This window comes from Nomascus leucogenys, chromosome 17 (assembly GCF_006542625.1).
Source record: "Nomascus leucogenys isolate Asia chromosome 17, Asia_NLE_v1, whole genome shotgun sequence".
In the NCBI taxonomy this organism is placed as follows: domain Eukaryota; kingdom Metazoa; phylum Chordata; class Mammalia; order Primates; family Hylobatidae; genus Nomascus; species Nomascus leucogenys.
In genome coordinates, this window is record NC_044397.1 from 18,917,068 (window position 1) to 18,921,913 (window position 4,846).

At 42.0% G+C, this 4,846-nt stretch overlaps 1 non-coding gene across 1 annotated transcript; it reads left to right on the forward strand.

Moving 5' to 3' along the window:
* Positions 1–2,271: 2,271 nt before the first annotated feature.
* Positions 2,272–2,459, forward strand: LOC115831091. The gene has a single exon (XR_004026631.1). It is a non-coding gene; the product is annotated as a U2 spliceosomal RNA (small nuclear RNA).
* The last annotated feature ends 2,387 nt before the right edge of the window (positions 2,460–4,846 follow it).

Below are 4,846 nucleotides of genomic sequence, written 5' to 3' on the forward strand. Positions count from 1 at the left end.
TGGTATTCATGCCTTTGTGCAGACTATTCCCACATATTAGGTAAGGGCTGGTTTTGCAAACAATAGAAGTGTCAGTGAATGAGTTCCCAAAACTAGGTCATAAAAGACATTGCTGCTTCAACATTGGTCTTTTGGATCAATCACTCTGCAGGGAGTCAGCCACCATGTGAGGATGCTCAAGCAGCAAGATGAGTAGGCCCACATGGATGAGAACCAATTTACCAATGCCAGCTTGTGAATGAAGTGAATGAGCCCCTTGAATACAGAGCCTTCAGTCTCAGTCAAGCCTCCAGATAATTTCAGTCCCCCAGTCCTTGAGTTTTCCAGCGAAAATCCCAGAAATCATAAAGCAGAAACAAGCCATGCCCTTCTGCCCTGTCTGAATTCCTGATTCACAGAAACCATGAGATAATATATGATTATTTTTGGTTTGAGCCACCAAGTTTGGGGATAATTTGTTACACAGCAAGATATAACTGATACAACTCACATGACCATCTAGGAAGGTCAAAAATTGGCCCAAAATTTGGATTTTTGAATGACTTCACACAGCGTTATAAAGATCTAGTACTTCTATTTAGGCCTTAATTTTTTTTCTGAGTCCAATTATGTCTCTAGATTTAATTACAAGTTTAGAAGAACTAGAAGTGACATGGAGACATGTTAAACAAACACACTGCAGAGAATATAGGAAACTCTAAAGCACAAATTACTCATTTTCTTCAATCAATAATTGAAAAAACAAGATGAGGAGGGGAACCTGTAAATTAAAAGAGACGTAAGAATAGGTTGTATTCTTCCCAATAACAGATGCTGTCTCCTATAGGGAAAATTACACTTTCCGTCTCTCTGCTGACATCAGCTTTGACCATGTGGTTTGCTTTGACCAGTGAAATGTGAGCAAATGTTATGGTTGATTGCTACTTCTGAGCAGAAACTTTAAAAGACATCATGTGTTTCAGCCATTCCTCATTTCCATCTGCCAGGAACTGGGCATATCCCAAACACAGACTGTTTCTTTAGCCTGTAGCCAGGAGTGAAGAGGATGCAGGGCTGACTCACAGTGGGAATTCACGTGAGCAGGAAATAAATCTGGGTTGTTGTAAGCCACTCCAATTTTGAAGTTGTCTGCTAAACATAACAGCATAACATAATGTACTCTGACTCATATAAGTAATGTTTCAAGTACAATATGTAAACCTTGTTAGGATCTTGACTTATGGGACAATTGAAGAAATTTGAGTATGTACTAGATATTTTTGATGATAATTAAGAAATTGCTATTAATTTTTTAGGTGTGTGGATGGTATTGCAATTAGGTTTAAAAGAACAAAAAGAGGCCGCTCATGCCTGTAATCCCAGTACTTTGGGAGGCTGAGGCAGGAGGATTGTTTGAGTCCAGGAGTTCGAGTACAGCCTGGACAACATAGTGAGACCCCCATCTCTATTTAAAAAATAGAGAACAAAAAGAATTCCTATATTTTGGATACATGTTTCAGAGGAAAGGGAGAGTAGGTGAGGGAATATTTGAAACAAGGTTGGCCATGAGTGGACAACTGTTGAGCCGTATGGTAGATACATGTCAGTTTATCACACTATTCTCCCTACTTTTGTGGATGTTCAGAAATTTCCATAATAAAAACTTTTTTTTTTTTTTTTAGACAGAGTCTCGTTCTGTTGCCCAGGCTTGAGTGCAGTGGCGCTATCTCGGCTCACTGCAACCTCTGCCTCCCGGGTTCAAGTGATTCTCCTGCCTCAGCCTCCTGAGTAGCTAGGATTACAGGCGTCTGCCACCATGCCCGACTAATTTTTGTATTTTTATTAGAGATGGGTTTTCGCCATGTTGGCCAGGCTGGTCTTGAACTCCTAACCTCAAACGATCCACCCACCTCGGCCTCCCAAAGTGCTGGGATTACAGGCATGAGCCACCACATGCAGCCCATAATAAAAAGTTTAAAAGAAAGGGTTTGTTGACATGATTCCCAGAGTTGTCCCTTGACTCCCAAAGGGGTTCAGAAAATATGGGAGCTGGAAGGATGGAGCTGACCACTTAGGTTTATGAGTGTGAGTACACAAAAGAGATGTTTGGGTCAGGCCTCAGGAATAAGGTACTGAGACTGATTATTTTCAGTGAGAAAGAATGTTTCCTTGGGAGCATTACATCAGGTCAGAGCAATATCAGGGAAAGTTTGAGAGCACTGGAGAGCTGTAGGGAGCTGGGGTGTCAGCCTCCACCTCAACTGAGAAATGGGAGAGGTGTGGCGTAAGTAGACGCATTCTCTGCCTATTGGCTAAAAACAAATGTAGTATCTGTTCCTATCAGTTAAAGCATCGAATGTGGTCTCTATGTTCAGGGAATTAAATTAATATTTGGAATTGGGAGACGATTTGGGAGCTTGCTCTATCCTCTCCATGCCTCAGCATGTAATTGCAATGCTTTCAGGAGTGATGCATTCCTTTTGAGTTAATGACAGATTGTTTTCTTTTGTTCCCCTAGTGTTCTACAAAGTGCTCTAATTCACTGTTAATGAGGCTGCAGACTGCATTTCCTCCATTTGTGCTGCAAAAAATAGTTTCCCGTAAGTGAAGTTGACAAAGCAGTGGGCTTGAGCTATCTTGCCAGTACCACATCCAAGAGAGTGTTGGACAAGAAGATCACTTGAGTGAGGGGCAGCCTGGGGTGAGGGAGAGAACAGGCTGAGCTAGAAATCCCATGTCAAGGGACTGTGTGCCAGGACATGTGTCCCCAGGAAGCAACAACATGGGCAGCTACAGAGGGGGAAGTTCTCTTGGAGTTACAGAGGCAGCAGCAACCTCAGTGAGAGCACCCAGTGCCCACCCCCTCCACCCCTTATCTAGAGGAGTCAAGTAAAATGACCGTGCCTCTCATTCTGTCTTCCAAACCTAGGGTGGTCCTCTCTGAGAAAGGAGGAGAAGACGGGTATGCAAGAGCAGATATAGCTCCCATCCTTGCCCTTGCTGGACTGGCGGGTACTGGGACAGCGGGGTAGGAGAACAGAGAACTTGGAATTCCCTGCTTTTGACATTTTGTTTTTGTGATTGAATTTTCAAAATGAATGGGATGCCATGTGCGGTGGCTCACGCCTGTAATCCTAGCACTTTGGGAGGCCAAGGCGGGTGGAAGACCTCAGCTCAGGGGTTTGAGACCAGCCTGGGCAACATGGTAAAACCCTGTCACTATTAAAATACAAAAAATTACCTAGGTGTTGTGGTGCATGCCTGTAATCCCAGCTACTCGGGAGGCTGAGGCATGAGAATTGCTTGAACAGGGAGGCAGAGGTTGCAGTGAGCTGAGATAGTGCCACTGCACACCAGCCTGGGGGATAGAGTAAGACTGTCTCAAAAAAATAATAATAATAATAATGAAACAGAGCATATAGAAATGGGACTGGGAAGTTACGGAATTGAATGCAGACGCCATTAAGACATCAAGGGAGCCTAATGCCCAGAGTAAAGCAGGGATTCCACAAGAAGAAGCTGAGAGTAGTCAAATAGTTTCATGCTTACACCCCAATGAGTTGTTGCTCCTCAATTATTATAGGGTTTCTTCACTTCCCCTATCAATACAACAAAAAACAAAAACAAAACCTTTGGTTAAGATCCACTTCAAACTAGACAGAGCCTGTCTTTGACAATTGCCCTCTGAATCTTTCTTCCCTTCTGCCTTCTGTCCCTCATCCTGCAATAAATCCATGCCCTCCTGCTACCCTCCTTGCAATTAACAAGAGCCAAACTTATGTACCATCAAGGACACTAAAAATAAGTATCTATATTTTCTTCTAATATTTTGCCTACTGTGACCTACTTTCAGTTAAATTTCAAAAGCAAACGAGTGAGATGTGTCCTAAATAAACATGCCTATGAACTCTGCTGTAGTGTTGGCTGCACAGTTTCTGTACCATAACCAAATACTTGTTTTCTATAGAGAACAAAAATTTAAAAGATTTCCTGTGTTGATATGTTGATATTTAAATTATAAAATTCCACTTGTTTCATCAAAAATCTATTTCTTTGAGGACCGTTTCCCACTGATAATTCTGGTATTAAAGAGCTCTAGTTAGTGCTACCTCTGATGTGCCCAAGTCACATGTAGAATCACTTCCAATCTGCCCACACATCTGAAAACACATTTTTCAGCAATTATAATATCAAGAGCTGTGAAGCTTCCTTGCAAACAGAGCATTGTATCAGCTGATGTTATTTTAATCATTCACTTTTAATGAGGCACCTATGAATATCTTTAAAAATCAGAGTCAAAGGTAGACTGTCACCTAAAAAAAAAGTCAAGTTGTGGTTTGAGGGTTTTACCGACATTAGGAAATTATTGTAATAATTTAAATACTTCAGCTTAAACAGCAAGATATATGTTTGTGCTTTCAAAGTGAGTTCTAATATTCACCCTAGCAGTTGCTAATTAACATTTGAAGTAGTCTAATGGGGAATAACACTCCAGGGGGCGGTTTGTTAGCATTTAACGGCCCTAATCAGCACCTTGGACTTGGAATCTATAGCTACTACAGCTCCTTCAACTATTCCTTTCTGAATCTACACTAGTGAATTTATTGTTTAGCGTAAGAGATGTTAGAATTAACTTCTTAGGCTGGGCGTGGTGGCTCATGCCTGTAATCCCAGCACTTTGGGAGGCTGAGGCAGGAGGATCACTTGAGGCCAGGTGTTTGAGAACAGCCTGGGCAACGTAGTGGAACCCCATCTCTACAAAAAATAGAAAAAGTTAGTCCAGTGTGGTAGTGTGTCCCTGTGGTCGCAGCTACTCAGTTTTGGGTGAGCCTAGAATGGTACTCCAGGCTTAGGTGTTTGTTTAGTA